Raw genomic sequence first — 20,069 nt, 5'->3', positions numbered from 1 at the left:
CCCAAAGCATACTGCAAAAGCAAAGGAGTGGATTATTTGGCAAATGCCTAGTCAATCACCAGATTTCAGCCCCATCGAGCAGCATTTCACAGGCTGAAGACAAAACTTAAGGCACAAAGACCCACAAGAACTGAGGTCGCCGCAGTAGAGGCCTGGAAAGCATCACAAAGAAGGAAACCCAGTGCTTGGTGACATCTATGTGTTCCAGACTTCAGGCCGTCATGGCAGCAAAGGATTCTCAACAAAGTATAAAAAATGAACATTTTATTTATAGTAAAGTTAATTTGCCCAATTACTTTTGAGCCCCTGAAATGAGGAGGCTTTATTAGAAAGCGGCTGCAATTCCTAATCATTTCACAGGATATTTTTGTTCATCCCCTGTAATTAAGCCTGAAAGTCTCCAGTTCAATTGCATCTCAGTTGTTTCCTTTTAAATAAAAATAATGGCCTACCTCCTAGTTGATATCATGGAGACTCGGTCACTGGCCAAATATCGCTGGACCAAATTGTCTAAGAGAAGAGCTGCAAACCAGACTTTTAAGGGAATTTTTGTTTATCAATTAACTAGGACCAATGTTATTTAATCAGATTAGTGTTTTTTATTCTTTTTCACAAACAGAATCTAAGCGTGAAAAACATCCCACATACTCCAATCTCTTCTGTATTTCGGATGAGATACTTTTTATTTTTTCTCTTTAAATATTAAATGTAAAGTTAGCTAGGCGATAGAACTATTTTGGCAACAACTTTTAACATTCACCTGCTTTTATGCCATGTAGGATTTCCCGAACTCCCCAACCGTAAAGCATTTTACAATGTTCCTGACAGGTTGGGCTTTCAGATGCCCTCTGTGGGTTGACCGAAGCAGTATCTTTTCTAAAATACGTAACGATTACTTTTCAATTCCCCACCCCAACCTGGTTTACAGAAGCAAGTTATAGTCTCAATTTTCTTTTATACTCCTTGACATATAAAAAAATGGAAAAGAAAGAAGTATCCTTCTGGAATTGCTTCCTTTTTACAGATATCCCTGCACTATCAAAAATATGAGGAGTCCGTAGACTCTCTTGACATTGAAGTTCTAGATTTTCAAATCAAACTTTGGGCATCAAGAGTTGTTCAATACAACCCTGAATTTGTCCATAGCCCACTGTTAATAATTCTTCTTTGGAGGGATAGTTATTACATTTAAAGGATTGTCTGTCACTTTCACTGATGGCCTATCCTTAGAATAAGTCGTCAATATTTGATCGGTGGGGGTGCACCGCCGCCGATTAGGTGTTCTTGGAGCCAATGGCAGCTGCATGTGATCAATTGCTGAGCACAACTACACAGCTCCATCAATTGCTGTTGATGTGAATGGGACTCTGTGCAGTTACCACAGCTTTGCAGCTCCTCCACTGCTATTGAGAACAGCTAGAGGTACCTGTTGTTGTATGCCCTCTAATGAAATATTGATGACCTACCATCTTAAGAATAGATCATCAATAAAAAAGTCTGGACAATCCACTTTAACTTGAATTCATGCTTTTCTTTTTTATTTTGGGATATTCATCTACTAGCTCTAAATCAACAAACTTGCTGCATTGCTTAAATGTAATCTATTTTTTTACTGATATACTTTGTCCCTTTTTAATTTCTACGACTTGTTATAGAGACTGTGATTACAGAGTTGTATTGGAGTTTTGTGACAGGTCTATCCATTTTGTAGCAAAAATTCGATCTTAAGATATCAGCAAGACACATCAAACTCTTTTCTTTGGCAAAAATATTGTTTGTTTTAATTTATGTCTAAAATAGACAGACCTCACACAGATTGCAAATACAGCTGCAAGGTAAGATAACATAAGACATCTCCAGAGAGGGCAAATATCATCCACACAATGAACATATGGGATTAATTGTGGCGGGGAGAAACTAATTATAGCTGGGGAAAAGAGAAAACTAATTAAAACTAGGAAGCAAGAGAGAGCAGACACGTCCATCTCCATTGAAGTAGGGAACTCCTGCAGTGACCAGATCATTAAAGCAGCCAGAACTGTTGGGAAGAAAACAGTAAGTCTGAGATATTTTTACGCAGAGGTGGAGAAATACCTTCCCCAAACTCACTCACTCACTCAGTGGTCAGTGATAAATATTGAGGTTTGCATTGATTCAATATTTAGGAGAGATATACACATAAAGCATACGCTCCCATCACCTTAAGGCCATTCAAATCCCTCCAACGTAATAACGATCTGATGGATGGTGCTTTTCAGGCCATGTTTCATCTGTATAGACAGATAAAATCATGATAACAGACATGAAGACAATATCTACCACCTAGGACCTCCAGGAGCGAAGATATCCTATAATTTCGAGATCTCATGGAATTCTGAAAGACACAGCACATCCCACAACAAGCCCTCACATGAACTCATCAATGTGGGATATGTGGGAGTAGCATTGAGCTGATAAAAATGAAAATGTGGGTCTCTGTCTTTGTTCATTCTGGAATACAGAAGTTTGCTGTGAGAGTATTCCATTTTCCTAATCAGAGTGCTTCCCTCTGCTAATCTCTGAGCCATTTCCATGACATCAGGTTTCGTACTTTTCTTTTGTTATTCCTTTTTATTACATGTAATTGTGTATACAGTATTGGTTTGTTCACATTTTGTATAATCTTTGTATATTTTTATCAACACTGCCTACATTTCTGGTTTAAATATATAAAATTTAATAGTTATGTTCCTTTTGCTCTGTAAACCACACAAATGAAGCCATACACTACCTGTAACAAGTGGCCTGTATAAACGATTGATGATGGCAGCTAGTAGTTGTTCCTTTTTTGTTATTTTGAAGCTGGCAGTGACCTAAGTGGGGCATGTGTATATTCCATGCCGTGGAATCGGAAGTGTATATACCATACGCTCATTGTTAGTTTCTCAATAACTGTCTCACTAGTGAAAGCAGCCATGGCCTCGTCCATCACTGGTCAGCCAATTGCATAATTGTTCTGACAAATGAAGGCAGTGGAGTTGCATTCCACTGGTTGCGTTCCACTGTTGACATCGGGGGGATCTGCGTGATCTTCCCAATGTCATCCTTGACAACCCACATTCATCATTTGCAATTTATTGAAGTCACTTTTCCTTTTTTTTTTCTTTCCTGATATTTTCAGTCCAATTCTTCAAAATAGAACACAGGGTAGAATTTTTTACAAAGCTAAAAATGCTCTTTATTTTTGTCTTATAACTGTTGTTTGTGACATTTCAGCAATGAAAGGCGGAAACCCTTTAAAAAGTTTTACCTTTGTCTAAAAATGCACCAAATTAAAAACTCCAAAAGAAACCTTACTTCAGGAAGGGACTAGAGTGAGAGGTGATAAAAATTATGCAACATTTTGTTTTATGTTTTAGATTTTAAGGCCCAGAGTCTGGAGGAAGAGTGGAGAGGCACACAATCTAAGCTGCTTTAGGTCTATTGTGAAGTTTCCACAATCAGTGATGGTTTGGGCAGCCATGTCATCTACTGGTGTAGGTCCACTGTGTGTTATCAAGACCAAAGTCAGCACAGCCGTCTACCAGGAAATTTTAGAGCACTCCATGATTCCCTCTGCAGACACGCTTTATGGAGATCGAAATTTAATTCTCCAGAAGGACTTGGCCCCTGTCCACAGTGCCAAAAGTACCAACACCTGGTTTACAAACAACAGTATCACTATGCTTGATTGGCAGCAAATTCAACTGACCTTAACCACATAGAGAATCTATGGGGTATTGTCAAGAGGAAGATGAGAGACACCAGACCCAACAATGCAGACTGTTATGATCCTTAGTGGCTGAGGATCACGAATAGACCAGCAAGTGAATAAACTAAGGACAAGCTCTAGGGAGATGGTAACTGGACTGATCGCAAATCTGAACCTATCCAAAACAACTAGAGGTAGCCGGTGAACGTGCCTAAAAAAATCCTAGACGTCTCGAGCCAGCCTGAGGAACTAGCTACCCCTAAAGAGAAAGAAAGACCTCGCTTGCCTCCAGAGAAATAATCCCCAAAGATATAGAAGCCACCAACAAATATTAACGGTGAAGTAAGAAGAAGGCACATACGTAGGGATGAAATCAGATTCAGCAAAAGAGGCCCACTAGTACTAGAAAGCAGAAAATAGAGCAGGGGTCTATGCGATCAATAAAAAACCCTTACAAAATATCCATCCTGAGATTACAAGAACCCACACACCAACTAATGGTGTGTGGGGAGAAACTCAGTCCACTAGAGCATCCAGCAAGCGAGGAAATCACATTTTAGCAAGCTGGACAATAAAACATGATAAACACTGCTGATCAAAAAATGAGCAAACAAAACTTAGCTTTGTCCTGGGTGGACTGGGAGCAAGGTAGTCAGAAGGAATCTGAGTAGCACTGATTACATCGACAGCCGGCCACAAGAGGAAGTAAAACAGAGCTATATAGGAACCTCCCAGAGGATAACAAACCAGCTGATAGCCAGAGACCAGCAGGATAACAAACAAAGCCACCAGGGGGAGCCCAAAGCAAAAATCACACCATACCACCAGTGACCACAAGAGGGAGCCCGAAAACAGAGTTCACAACAGTACCCCCCCCTTAAGGAGGGGTCACCGAACCCTCATGAAAACCCCCAGGGCGATCAGGATGAGCCACATGGAAGGCACGAACCAAATCGTCCGCATGAACATCAGAGGCGACAACCCAAGAATTATCCTCCTGACCATAGCCCTTCCACTTGACCAAATACTGGAGCCTCCGTCTAGAAACATGAGAATCCAAGATCTCCTCCACAACATACTCCAATTCTCCCTCAACCAGCACCGGGGCAGGAGGCTCAACCGGAGGAACCACAGGTACCACATACCTCCGCAACAACGAGCGATGGAACACATTATGAATGGCAAATGATGCCGGGAGGTCCAGACGGAATGACACAGGGCCAAGGACTTCCAGAATCTTATAAGGACTGATAAACCGAGGCTTGAACTTAGGAGAGGAGACCTTCATAGGAACGAAGCGAGAAGACAGCCACACCAAGTCCCCAACGCGAAGTCGGGGACCCACACAGCGACGGCGGTTGGCAAAGAGCTGAGCCTTCTCTTGTGACAACTTCAAATTGTCCACCACATGATTCCAAATCTGATGCAACCTATCCACCACAACATCCACTCCAGGACAGTCAGAAGGCTCCACCTGACCCGAGGAAAAACGAGGATGAAACCCCGAATTACAAAAAAAAGGAGAAACCAAAGTAGCAGAACTAGCCCGATTATTAAGGGCAAACTCGGCCAACGGTAAAAAAGTAACCCAGTCGTCCTGGTCAGCAGAAACAAAACATCTTAAATAAGTCTCCAAGGTCTGATTAGTTCGCTCGGTTTGGCCATTCCTCTGAGGATGGAAGGCCGACGAAAAAGACAATTCAATGCCCAACATAGCACAAAAGGTCCGCCAAAATCTAGACACAAACTGGGATCCTCTGTCAGAAACAATGTTCTCAGGAATCCCGTGCAAACGAACCACATTTTGAAAAAACAGTGGAACCAACTCGGAGGAGGAAGGCAACTTAGGCAAGGGCACCAAATGGACCATCTTAGAAAAACGATCACACACCACCCAGATGACAGACATTCTCTGAGAGACAGGGAGATCTGAAATAAAATCCATGGAAATGTGCGTCCAAGGCCTCTTCGGGACAGGCAAAGGTAACAGCAAACCTCTGGCACGAGAACAGCAAGGCTTCGCCCGAGCACAAATTCCACAAGACTGCACAAAGGAACGCACATCCCGCGACAAGGAAGGCCACCAAAAAGACCTGGCCACCAAGTCTCTGGTACCAAATATTCCAGGATGGCCCACCAACACCGAGGAATTAACCTCGGAGATGACTCTGTTGGTCCATCTATCCGGGACAAACAGTCTCTCCGGTGGACAGCGGTCAGGTCTATCCACCTGAAACTCTTGCAGCACACGTCGCAAATCTGGGGAGATGGCAGACAAAATCACCCCTTCTCTAAGGATACCAGCCGGCTCTGAATCTCCAGGAGAGTCAGGCACAAAACTCCTAGAAAGAGCATCAGCCTTCACATTCTTCGAACCCGGCAGGTACGAGACCATGAAATCAAAACGAGAGAAAAACAATGACCAACGAGCCTGTCTGGGATTCAGCCGCTTGGCCGACTCGAGATAAATCAAATTCTTGTGGTCAGTCAAGACCACCACACGATGTTTAGCTCCCTCGAGCCAATGTCGCCACTCCTCAAATGCCCACTTCATAGCCAACAGCTCCCGATTACCGACATCATAATTCCGCTCGGCAGGCGAAAACTTTCTTGAAAAGAAAGCACATGGCTTCATCACAGAGCCATCGGGGCTTCTCTGCAACAAAACAGCCCCCGCTCCAATCTCGGAAGCATCAACCTCCACCTGGAAGGGAAGTGAGACATCTGGCTGACATAAGACCGGAGCCGAAGAAAACCGACGCTTCAGCTCCCGAAAGGCCTCCACAGCCACAGAAGACCAATTAGTCACATCAGAACCCGTCTTGGTCAAATCCGTCAAAGGCTTAACAACGCCAGAAAAATTAGCTATGAAGCGACGGTAAAAATTAGCAAAACCCAAGAACTTCTGAAGACTCTTAACAGATGTAGGCTGTGTCCAGTCATGAATAGCCTGAACCTTGACTGGGTCCATCTCAATAGTAGAAGGAGAAAAAATGAAACCCAAAAAAGAAATCTTCTGGACTCCAAAAAGATATTTTGAGCCCTTCACAAATAAAGCATTGTCACGTAGGACCTGAAAGACCATCCTGACCTGCTTAACATGAGACTCCCAATCATCCGAAAAAAACAGAATATCATCCAGATACACAATCATAAACTTATCCAGATATTCACGGAAGATGTCATGCATAAATGGCCTTCAGGCGTATTAAATGCAGTTTTCCATTCATCACCCTGTTTTATACGCACAATGTTATACGCACCACGAAGATCTATCTTGGTGAACCAACTAGACCCCCTAATGCGAGCAAACAAATCAGTTAACAATGGCAAAGGATACTGAAATTTGACCGTGATTTTATTCAAAAGGCGATAATCAATACAGGGTCTCAGGGAACCATCCTTTTTAGCCACAAAAAAGAATCCTGCACCAAGAGGGGATGAGGACGGGCGAATATGTCCCTTCTCTAAAGACTCCTTTATATAACTCCGCATGGCAGCATGCTCCGGCACAGATAAATTGAAAAGTCGTCCCTTGGGAAACTTACTACCAGGAATCAAATTTATAGCACAATCACAATCCCTATGAGGAGGTAGAGAATTGAGTTTGGGCTCCTCAAATACATCCTGGTAGTCTGAAAAAAACGTAGGGACTTCAGAAGGAGTGGACGAAGCAATATACAGCACAGGAGCGTCACCATGAATTCCCTGACAACCCCAACTTGACACCAACATAGCTTTCCAATCCAGGACTGGATTATGAGTCTGCAACCATGGTAGACCCAACACGACGACATCATGCAAATTATGCAGTACAAGAAAGCGAATCACCTCCTGATGAACAGGAGTCATGCACATGGTCACTTGTGTCCAGTACTGAGGTCTATTCGTAGCCAATGGTGTAGAATCAATTCCCCTTAGTGGAATAGGGAATTTTAAAGGCTCCAAATCAAAACCACAGCGCCTGGCAAATGACCAATCCATGAGACTCAGGGCGGCACCTGAATCTACAAAAGCATTAACCGGGTAAGATGACAGGGAACAAATCAGGGTAACAGACAAAATGAACTTAGGCTGTAAAGTACCAATGGTGACAGATTTATCAACCTTTTTTTTGCGCTTAGAGCATGCTGAGATAACATGAGCTGAGTCACCACAGTAAAAGCACAACCCATTTTGCCGTCTATAATTTTGCCGTTCACTTCTGGTCATAATTCTGTCACATTGCATAGATTCAGGTGTCTGTTCAGAAGACACCGCCAAATGGTGCACAGGTTTGCGCTCCCGCAAACGCCGATCAATCTGAATGGCCAGAGTCATTGACTCATTCAGACCTGCAGGCGTAGGGAACCCCACCATGATATTCTTAATGGCTTCAGAAAGACCTTCTCTGAAATTTGCAGCCAGGGCACACTCATTCCACTGAGTAAGCACCGACCATTTCCGAAATTTCTGGCAGTACACCTCTGCTTCATCTTGCCCCTGCGAGAGGGCCAATAACGTTTTTTCAGCCTGGTTCTCAAGATTAGGTTCCTCATAGAGCAATCCAAGGGCTAGAAAAAACGCATCTACACTAAGCAATGCAGGATCCCCTGGCGCCAATGCGAAGGCCCAATCTTGGGGATCACCACGCAAAAAGGAAATGATAATCTTAACTTGCTGAACGGCATCACCAGAGGAACGAGGTTTCAAAGAAAGAAACAACTTACAATTGTTCCTAAAATTCAGGAACCTAGATCTATCTCCAGAAAACAACTCCGGAATAGGTATTCTAGGCTCTGACATAGGACTGTGAACAACAAAATCCTGAATACTTTGAACCCTAGCAGCAAGATGATCCAGACTGGAAGCCAAGCTCTGGACATCCATGTCAGCAGCTGAACTCAGAGCCACACCAAGATTAAGAGGAGGAGAGAAGCTAGCCACAGCAGCTAGACACACAGCAACAACAAAGAAAAAAAAAAAATTCTCAAGGCTTCTTTTCTCCTGCTTCTGCCATGCAATTAACACTTTACTGGCCGGCTGTACTGTTATGATCCTTAGTGGCTGAGGATCACGAATAGACCAGCAAGTGAATAAACTAAGGACAAGCTCTAGGGAGATGGTAACTGGACTGATCGCAAATCTGAACCTATCCAAAACAACTAGAGGTAGCCGGTGAACGTGCCTAAAAAATTCCTAGACGTCTCGAGCCAGCCTGAGGAACTAGCTACCTCTAAAGAGAAAGAAAGACCTCGCTTGCCTCCAGAGAAATAATCCCCAAAGATATAGAAGCCCCCAACAAATATTAACGGTGAAGTAAGAAGAAGGCACATACGTAGGGATGAAATCAGATTCAGCAAAAGAGGCCCACTAGTACTAGAAAGCAGAAAATAGAGCAGGGGTCTATGCGATCAATAAAAAACCCTTACAAAATATCCATCCTGAGATTACAAGAACCCACACACCAACTAATGGTGTGTGGGGAGAAACTCAGTCCACTAGAGCATCCAGCAAGCGAGGAAATCACATTTTAGCAAGCTGGACAAGAAAACATGATAAACACTGCTGATCAAAAAATGAGCAAACAAAACTTAGCTTTGTCCTGGGTGGACTGGGAGCAAGGTAGTCAGAAGGAATCTGAGTAGCACTGATTACATCGACAGCCGGCCACAAGAGGAAGTAAAACAGAGCTATATAGGAACCTCCCAGAGGATAACAAACCAGCTGATAGCCAGAGACCAGCAGGATAACAAACAAAGCCACCAGGGGAGCCCAAAGCAAAAATCACACCATACCACCAGTGACCACAAGAGGGAGCCCGAAAACAGAGTTCACAACAGCAGACGAGCTGAAGGCTGCTATCAAAGCAACCTGGGCTTCCATAACACCTCAGCAGTGCACAGGCTGATCACCTCCATGCCACGCCGCATTGATGCAGTAATTGATGCAAAAGGAGCCCCGACCAAGTATTGGCTGCATTTACTGAACATACATTTCAGTAGGCCAACATTTCGGGTTTTAAAATATTTTTTCAAGCTGGTGTTATAAAGTATTCTAATTTACTGGGATAATGACTTTTGGGTTTTCATTGGCTGTAAGCCATAATCATCAACATTAACAGAAATAAACACGTGAAATAGATCACTCTGTAATGACTCTATATAATATATGAGTTTCAGTTTTTGTATTGAAAAACTGAAATAAATTAACTTTTTGATGATATTCTCATTTTGTGAGATGCACCTGTACTTTTGCTAGAAAAAATGGAAAGTTATTTAGCTCAGATTATCAATTGTCTGAACTAGGAAAGTCAAAATGCGAACTTATTCATATTTCATTGTCATCTATTGTACATCCACATATCTGATGCACTACAGAACGTCCTTTCAATAAATATTAAGATTAATTAGATTTAAACATATATCATTATAGAATTAGATATCCACGGGCAATATTTTTTGCAGTGCAGCTGTGAGCTGTGCACCATTAGGTTGTTCCTGGCAGAATCGCCAGGATGCAAGGTATGAGCCAAACACGATGCTCGCATCCAGATTATCCTTGCTGAACTTTACTATGCGTGGTTGAAAATTCCCTTCCCAATTAGTAAAAACTTCACAGCGTACAATTAATAAATTGGTTATTAAAATCACATCTACATGTAATAAAAAAGAAGTATAGTTCCAAGGTTCATTAATTCTGAAAAACAGATTTGGGGCAATTCTTGACATCTTGGCATGGCTACTGAATTTCAAGGACAGTCAACTATGCATCTATTCCATGCACTCATAACAGCCAGACATACTGAGAAAACATACCCCCCTTTTAGGTCTCTTTCCCAAGAGTGGATAGCGGTTCTGAGCAGCAGCCATATATTTCGAGCCCGTCCTGTGAGATCAGGAAAGCCTTTCCCAGAGACGTCCTTGGCACTGAACATTTGGCTCCTGCTCATCTTGGCAGAGTTGGTATAATTCAGACACGTTGGATAGTTTTAATACGTGAACTCCTTGTTTTAAGTCTTCTAACGTTTTCACGTTGGGCTTGTGACTAGGTCATTGTAAAACTTTTTTCAACTGTTTCTTCAACTGAAGCGATTTTCACCACTGTTTTTCTGATCATTGACTCAATGAATAACCCAAATAAACGTCATCTTCAACTTTCAGTGGGATGATATGATCTTGACCCTCCAAGGTCAGGGATGTTTTTAAATAACAAGTTCTAAAGCTCAAGATTTTTGTAGGCTTTATCATATTTATGTGAAATGTAGATACAAATGTTCTACACAACTTAGGCTTGAGTTAAAATAAAAAGTAACAATCGTACATTTTTCTGCCATAAACAGGCAGCACGGTGGCTCAGTGGTTATCATAGTTGCTTTGTAGCGCTGGGATCTTTGGTTCAAATCCCACCAAGGACAACATTTGCAAGTAGTTTGTATGTTCTCCCCGTGTTTGTGTGAGTTTCCTCCAGGTTCTCCAATTTCCTCCCAGATTCCAAAGACATACTGATAGGGAATTTAGGTTATGAACCCAAATGGGAACAGTGATGATGATGATGTCTGTAAAACACCTTGGAAGTAATGGCGCTATATCAATAAATTAATAGTACACATGAAAATAAAAAAAAACTTTGAAATATATTTTGGCAGAGAAATCTACTTCTTTTTCCACTTGTACTGATCACCGTTTTCCCTTAATTCAAGGGTAGAATCTGTGATCACTGAAGACTGATTTCCAGATTACCTAGCAATATCAAAGCACCAACTGTCACATTCTATGGCGAGGGGAGAAGAAACAGCTAAAGGCACATATAGACACGAGCTATTGAACCTGTTCTATGCCTGGGTGGAGAGCATTTTTGTTGGTACATTTGTGTCTCTCTCTTTCTCTCTCCTCATCCTTTTTATCTCTCTCCTCACCCTCTCTCTCCCTACCCTCTTTCTCTCCTCACCTCTCTCTCTTCTCACTCTCTCTCCTCACCCTCTCAATCTCTCTCCTCACCCTCTTTCTGTCTATCCTCACCCCCGCTCTCTCCTTACTCTCTCCCTCACCCTCTCTCCATATCCTCTCTCTCCTCACCTCTCTCTTCTCCCACTCTGTCTCCTCACCCTCTCACTCTCTCTCCACCCTCTCACTCTCTCTCCTCATCCTCTCTTTGTCTCTCCTCACTGTCTCTCTGTCTCTCCTCACCCCTCTCTCTTTCTCCTCATCCTTACTCTCTTTCCTCACCCTCTTTCTGTCTCTCCTCACCCCCTCTCTCTCCACACCCTCTTTCTTCTCACCCTGTCTCTCTCTCCTCACCCTCTCACTCTCTCTCCTCACCCTCTCTGTCTCTCTCCTCACCCTCTGTCTCTCCTCACTACCTCTCTCTCCTCACCCTCTCTTTCTCTTCACCCTCTCTTTCTCTTCACCCTCTCTCCTCACCCTCTTTCTGTCTCTCCTCACCCCCTCTGTCTCTCCTCACTACCTCACTCTCCTCACCCTCTTTCTGTCTCTCCTCACCCCCTCTGTCTCTCCTCACCCTCTCACTCTCTCATCGCCCCCTCTCCCCTCACCCTCTCTTCCTCCTCACTCTCTCTCCTCACCCTCTTTCTGTCTCTACTCACCCCCTATCTCTCTCCTCACCCGCTCTGTCTCTCCTGGCCCCTCTCTCTCTTTCCTCACCATCTCTTTTTCCTCACCCTCGCTTTCTCTCCTCACCCTCTTTCTGTCTCTCCTCACCCCCTATCTCTCTCCTCACCTTCTCTGTCTTTCCTCACCCTCTCTTTCTTCTCACCCTGTCTCTCTCTCCTCACCCTCTCACTCTCTCTCCACCCACTCACCCTCTCTCCTCACCCTCTCTGTCTCTCTCCTCACCCTCTATGTCTCTCCTCACTACCTCTCTCTCCTCACCCTCTCTTTCTCTTCACCCTCTCTTCTCACCCTCTTTCTGTCTATCCTCACCCCTTCTGTCTCTCCTCACCCTCTCACTCTCTCTCATCGCCCCCTCTCTCCCCTCACCCTCTCTTCCTCCTCACTCTCTCTCCCCAACCTCTTTCTGTCTCTACTCACCCCCTATCTCTCTCCTCACCCGCTCTCTGTCTCTCCTGGCCCCCTCTCTCTCCTCACCATCTCTTTCTCCTCACCCTCTCTTTCTCTCCTCACCCTCTTTCTGTCTCTCCTCACCCCCTATATCTCTCCTCACCTTCTCTCTGTCTCTCCTCACCCTCTCTTTCTCATCACTTTCTCCTCACCTTCTCTCTGTCTCTCCTCATTCTCTCTATCCTCAACCTCTCTTACTCCTCACCCTCTCTCTCTCTCTCTCTCCTCCGTCACCACCAGTGAAGCTGTTCCAACTGACGTCTTGGAGATAATAATGCCGTTGTGCAGCATGCGTTGCCTCATGCACATGCACCGGAAACTTCGAACAAAAGGACACATCTCTGGTTATATTAAATATTCTACTACAAGTTCCATAGAACTTTATAAGTACCATGTCATCTCATATCTCATTAAAGGGAAAATCTGTATTCACTGAAAACAGATTTTATCCATGAATTGAGGCTTTTGAGAATTCCTTTGTGTGGATTGAAACAACATGAAAAAAAAAAAAACAGAGAAAAAAAAGCAAATTAGACATAATTTCACACAAAATCCCAAAATAGGGCACACCCTTTAAAATACCGGTAAATGAATCACTTCCTATAACCATCATCAAGCTTCTTACTCTTCTCAACTGGAATTTTGGACCACTCTTCTTTGACAAACTGCTCCAGGTCTCTCATATTTGAAGGCACCTTCTCCCTATAGCAATTTTAAGATCTCTAATCAGGTTTTCTATGGGATTTAGATCCTGACTCACTGCTGACCACTTCAGAACTCTCCAGTGCTTTATTTCCATTTCTGGGTGCTTCTTGAAATATATATGAGGTCATTGTCTGGCTGGAAGAACCATGACTAGAGATAAGCGAAGCCGAACTGCAAAGTTTGGGGTTCGAACCGGACACCTAGTGTTCGGTGCTGAACTCAGAATAAGAACTTCTGCTGGAAGTTCGTTTTAGTGTTCAAAGCTCCAGGAGAGAGAGACCTTGCTTCCTTGGGTGGCCCCCTAGACCTTACCATGACCATTACCATTTTACAGCACCAAAGTTTGGGTCCAAATTGACTTCTATGGGGTTTGGGTTCTGGTTCAAGTTTGCATAGAGTTCTGGTACCCGAATAGAACTTCAGACTTAAGTTTGGCTGAACCACGGATCTGCTCATCCCTACCCATGACCTAGGACACAAACCCAGCTTCTGAAACATTGCAACCCAAATCTTTAGACTCCAAAATATATTAGACTCTCCACCATATTTGACTGTAGGTACTGTGTTCTTTTCTTCATAGACATCATTCCATTTTCTGTAAACAGTAGAATGAGGTGATTTACCAAAAAGCTCTATATTGGTCTCATCTGAGCACAAGTCGCTTTGCCAGTAGGATTTTGGCTTACTCATGTACATTTTTGCAAACTACAGTCAAACTTTTTTAAGTCTGTGTCAGCCATGGAGTTCTTCTGTGTCTCCTGCCATAGCATTTCATTTCATTCAAATGTCGACGGATAGTTTGCGCTGACACTGATTTACCCTGAGCCTTAGCTACAGTGCAATGGATTGTAAACTCTCTTTCTGTTCTCCATGCTTAGACACAATGCAAAGATAGAGTCAATTTCTTCTCTTTCTATTTCAGGTGAGATTTTCATACTGCCCACACCAGTTACTTGTCATAAGTGAGTTTGAACGAGCATAACATGCTTGAAACAAAGTTGTTTACCTAATTTCTGGAAAGGTGCAAACAATTTTGTCTGGAAAAATTTGGGGGTTTAGTGGGAAATTATGTCTAATTTGCCTTTTTTCTCAGTTTTTTTGTGTTGTTTCAGTACACATAAAAGAAATAAGCATGAGTATAACAAAATATGTTTAACCATGGGCAGCACAGCAGCTCAGTGGTTAGCACTGCAGCCTTGCAGCGCTGGAGTCCTAGGTTCTAATCCCACCTTGGACAACATCTGCAAGGAGTTTGTTCTCCCCATGTTTGCGTGGGTTTCCTCCGGTTTCTGCCCACATTCCAAATACATACTGATAGGGAATTTAGATTGTGAGCCCCATTGGGGACAGCGTTCGGATGTGCGGCGCACTGCTGCGGTGGTCTCTGTTACTGGGGTCTCCGGTGCAGCAGGGGGCTCTGACAACATTTTGTGAAAGGCCAGATCCCCCCGCAGTTCCACGGTTTTCTGTGCGGTGGACTCCGGTAAAATGGCCGCTGGGGGGGCACATGCGCAAATGGAGATCTTGGCACCAAGATTTCGGGAGATGAGATCTCAGGGCTGAAATCTCATCTCCTGAGATCTTGGTGCCGAGATCTCCTTCTGCACATGCGTCGCCCCCCCGGTGGCCATTTTGCTGGAGTCCACCGCACAGGAAACCATGGAACTTCGGGGGACTCTGGCCTTTCGCAAAATGTCAGCAGAGCCCCCCGCGGCACCGGAGACCCCTGCGCAGCAGCGGAGACTCCCGCAGTGGCACTGGAGACCCCCACACAGCACCAGAGACCCCTGCAGCAGCTCCAGAGACCCCATGCAACACCATCGCGCACCCATAGCATCGCCGGCCACCCCCTTATCCCAGCTTGCGGCCTGCAGCAATGGTACCGGTAAGGTATAAACACATTATAAGACGCACCCCCATTCCCCCCCCCAAATTTGGGGGAAAAAAGTGGGTCTTATAATCTGAAAAATACGGTAATAGGAAAATCTGGGTTTGGGGACTACTAATACATGATATAGTATAGTTGTATATTTTTTTTTATACTACTGCTTAGGCTGCCTCCCCAATTATTTGTAGGTTTTGTATTTCTATAAGGTGGAAACGTTAGGTCACTTACTGACATTGTTACTATTTTGCACACTTACGACAACAATTAGTTCACTTTAGACCAAAGGTGTGCTTACATTACCTGATTTTGCAACATTAAATTACCATTGGTAAATATTTGATTGGTGATCATTTAATAGCCTATTTACACTGGCAAATCACGTATCACATGCGCACTGAATGATCTCTAATAGATTTTTGACTGCACATAGGCTACAATTGTTCTTGGTAGTGCAGACCCTGTTTACACAGGATGATATGCTGACAAGAATGACAAACATTTTGATTGTTCATTGGGTGATCGGCAGCCTGTTTAGCTTGCATGTCTGTCATGAAATGAACCTTCCTAGGAACGCTTCTTTATTGAAAATCTGTTACACACGCACGTGGTTTGTGGACCCACTGTGTCACGGACCAGACCTACCCTCGAGGAGTGTGACAAAGCAGCTGCCTTGGAGTTCCCTGGAGCCTCTGATGATGAGGTCAGGCTTCTGCAGCAGGTAGCTGACAGGTGCCACACCAGGGTAACGTTCGTCAGTAGCAGCTGACTGCAAAGGTCTAAGCCGTTTTATGCAGATTCGCAGGACAGCTACAGGGACAGTTTCAGACTGTGTAGTCTCTGGATAGCAGAAAAGACGGCCACAGGGACAGGTTAGACACACTGGTCTCAGGAAACAGTTCAGGTACCACCTATTTGATTTCAGGGTACAGAAACCACCAAAACGGAGACAGGAAAAAGGACTAACTATACTGGACTAACGGGACATAGGATGCAGGGAAAGCCACACTGGGACCAAGGGAAAACATTAAGGCTCTGGCCACACCGGGAAAATAGGAGCCACACAACTCACTAGTAGTAGTACACCTTATTAACTAATTATTCAACTTGTTGATTGGCGACACCCTAGGAGAGAAAGTCTTTTATACAAGATGTCTCCCAGCTATTGGCTGGGAGCCATCTTGCAGGTGTACTACATTATACTAAATGCCTCTCAACAACATGCTGAGGGCATTTAGTACATGCATGCTGCCCCTTTAAGGGCAAACACACACGCATGTACTAAGTGCGCTGGATTTGGGGTGCGCATACAGAACCAGGAAGTGAAAGTGAGCCGGACCATGCCAGGGACCACACCAAGGGCCGTGGCGATGATTAAGCCAGGGTCCCTGCATGGAGGGAGAAAGGGTTACCGTGCAGGCATACTGGCAGCAGCGCTACAGTATCCCCCCTTATGCCCCTTCTTCAAATCTCACCAAGGACAACATCTGCAAGGAGTTTGTATGTTCTCCTCATGTTTGCGTGGGTTTCCTCTGGGTACTCCAGTTTCATCCAAATACATACTGATAGGGAATTTAGATGGTGATCCCCATTGGGGACAGCGATGATAATGTGTGCAAACTGTAAAGCACTGCAGAATAAGATAGCGCTATATAAAAATCAAGATTATTATTATTGGAAAGTCTCTCTCAATTTGTTGAGATCAGTTACCACCCCAGAAGATTCCAGGACTGACTGGAGTTCCTTCACCTGGTTGGTGGATTGCAGAGGCTTGAAATATGCCACATTCTTGACGTTCTCTTCGCCAGACCTACTACAGACTTAAGATACCAGCTCTGGGTCCACCTTCAGCCAGGTCCCCAGGATGATACCCCCATGAAGGTGGTTGCTGTTGACAGATCAATGGTACAATCACTGGGATTGTGTGGTAACATCGCCTTCACTTCCCTTTCTTCAGACCTGGTGGAGAACATGGCGACACTGCTACCTGACCAGGGGACCAGACACCTCTGGTGGCTCGGCTGTCCCCAATGAAACACCACACAGGAACTCCAGACTATAACAGGTACCTGAGTTCTCAGCCCTGGCTGACAGATGGTAACATCTGACAGCACATGCAAGGCAATTTCCTCTGTGCATAATGCTTTGATCTGAGGCTTAAAGGGACTCTGTCACCCCCTCCAGCCGTTATACAATAAAAGAGCCACCTTGTGCAGCAGTAATGCTGCATTCTGACAAGGTGGCTCTTTTAGTTATTGGTGCAGTCAAAGCAGAAATAAAGCGTTTTATAATTTCGCAAAAATACCTGTCTTTAGCCCTGGAGGCAGGTCTTAACCCCCCTGCTGCACACGCCACACTGCCATCACTCAAGGCTTCTTCGGCGCCGGGCACCGCCCCCTCCACGCTGTTTTCAAATCAAATCCGGTGCCTGTGCTGTTTTGTTCTGCCTGGGACAGGCCCGTCTGACCTCAGATGCAGCCTTGCAGACTGCGCCTGTGCGGCCACCCAGCTTGTGAATCCCAGCCCCGCAGTGTGTTATGCATTATGCAAAGTGCGGGGCTGGGATTCACAAGCTGGGTGGCCGGACAGGCGCAGTCTGCGAGACTGCATCTGAGGTCAGACGGGCAGCGTTCACTGTGCCTGCCCCAGGCAGAACAAAACAGCGCAGGTGCCGGATTTGATTTGAAAACAGCGCGGACAGGGTGGCGCCCAGCGCCAAAGAAGCCTTGAGTGACGGCAGTGTGGCGTGTGCAGCAGGGGGGTTAAGACCTGCCTCCAGGGCTAAAGACAGGTATTTTTGCGAAATTATAAAACGCTTTATTTCTGCTTTGACTGCACCAATAACTAAAAGAGCCACCTTGTCAGAATGCAGCATTACTGCTGCACAAGGTGGCTCTTTTAGTTTATAACGGCTGGAGGGGGTGATGGAGTCCCTTTAAGCTGTTCAGACATGATTTGACTGCTTCTGAGTAGGGCTCCTTCACCTGACAACACCCTTACCAGTCCTGTAGCTGTCGAATGGGAATCTAACACTGACTATTTATGGCTTGCAGCACATACTCTCCAGCCAACCTGAAGCCTCCACTTGCCACAGATACAGTCATAGTCATTTGTGGAAAGGGAACACTTCTGCCAAGGGCAACCTCTCCTACTGGCCCAAGCTTTTGGAGTTTTTAGGCTTTACTGGACAAAGACTGTCAGGATGTTTCAAACAAAAGCAGCAGTACTACAATCCTATTTCACGACTGAGTTCTGGCTTCTGCTCAGCCTGCTAAACATGGTTGACCTTCATGGATTCTGCAAGGGTAGCTGTATCAATGGGCTGGGGAATGGGTGGTCTTTGAAAGGGCAGGTCCAGATGTGATGATTTCCTCACACGTGTCACCCGTCTGCTCTGCTCCTGGAAGCTGGGAAGGGATTTTTTTCTGGAGACTCTAGGTTCAGCTCATCAAAAATCATACGGAAGGCCACCAGGAAGGCCTGCAAGTCTGAGGTTATAGGTACTCCTTTCTCCCATAGGGGAATGAGCCATGCCAGGGCATCTCCTGCTAGGTAGGACATTAGGATTCCCACCTTGGCCCGATATGAAGAAAACTGCTGGCTGAAAACATCATAGTGCTGCATGTACTGGTCCATAAACCCATGCCACTGCTTCAGATCCCCATAGTACCTAGGCAGATCAGACAGGACAGGTTCTATTATGGGAGCGTCACACTGTCCAGATGCCACAGTTTGGCATTAGTGTCATAAGATGTAACTACATTTTTTCCTGGCTCTGTTGCTGGTAGGTCAGCTGCTGACACAGCTCAGAGCGCAGAGAGGACTGGGGATCAGCGGGGCCCATGGCCGAGCAAACTGTTAAACTGTTACGCACTCACGTGGCGCACATGATTCATGGAGCCACTATGCCACGGACTGGACCTACCATGGAGAAGTTCGACTAAGCTGCTACCTTGGTGTTCACTAGAGCCTATAGTGATGTGGTCAGGCTTGTAACATAGTAACATAGTTATTAAGGTTGAAGGAAGTCTTTAAGTCCATCTAGTTCAACCCATAGCCTAACCTAACATGCCCTAACATGTTGATCCAGAGGAAGGGAAAAAAAACCCATGTGGCAAAGAGTAAGCTCCACATTGGGGAAAAAAATTCCTTCCCGACTCCACATACGGCAATCAGACTAGTTCCCTGGATCAAAGCCCTATCAAGGAATCTAGTGTATATACCCTATAACATTATACTTTTCAAGAAAGGCATCCAGTCCCCTCTTAAATTTAAGTAATGAATCACTCATTACAACATCATATGGCAGAGAGTTCCATAGTCTCACTGCTTTTACAGTAAAGCGTCTGTTATTATGCTTAAACCTTCTTTCCTCCAGACGTAGAGGATGCCCCCTTGTCCCTGTCACCGGTCTATGATTAAAAAGATCATCAGAAAGGTCTTTGTACTGTCCCCTCATATATTTATACATTAACATAAGATCACCTCTTAGACTTTGTTTTTCCAAACTAAATAGCCCCAAGTGTAATAACCTATCTTGGTATTGCAGACCCCCCAGTCCTCTAATAACCTTGGTCGCTCTTCTCTGCACCCGTTCTAGTTCAGCTATGTCTTTCTTATACACCGGAGACCAGAACTGTACACAGTATTCTAAGTGTGGTCGCACTAGTGACTTGTATAGAGGTAAAAT

General features: G+C 44.6%; 1 protein-coding gene across 3 annotated transcripts in view; it reads right to left on the bottom strand.

Moving 5' to 3' along the window:
• Nucleotides 1-20,069, bottom strand: part of ASTN2 (astrotactin 2) — a 939,506-nt gene that overhangs the window by 530,336 nt on the left and 389,101 nt on the right. Inside the window, exon 1 of one of the 3 annotated variants that reach the window (XM_077283458.1) lies at nt 10,528-10,626. The exons of the other annotated variants lie outside the window; for them this stretch is intronic. The gene's annotated coding sequence lies outside the window, so the exon portion shown is untranslated. Of the gene's footprint in view, nt 1-10,527; nt 10,627-20,069 lie in introns of those variants that run through there. 3 annotated transcript variants of the gene reach the window in all.

Source organism: Ranitomeya variabilis, chromosome 2 (assembly GCF_051348905.1).
Source record: "Ranitomeya variabilis isolate aRanVar5 chromosome 2, aRanVar5.hap1, whole genome shotgun sequence".
In the NCBI taxonomy this organism is placed as follows: Eukaryota; Metazoa; Chordata; class Amphibia; order Anura; family Dendrobatidae; genus Ranitomeya; species Ranitomeya variabilis.
This window is presented reverse-complemented; position numbering and strand designations above follow the sequence as displayed.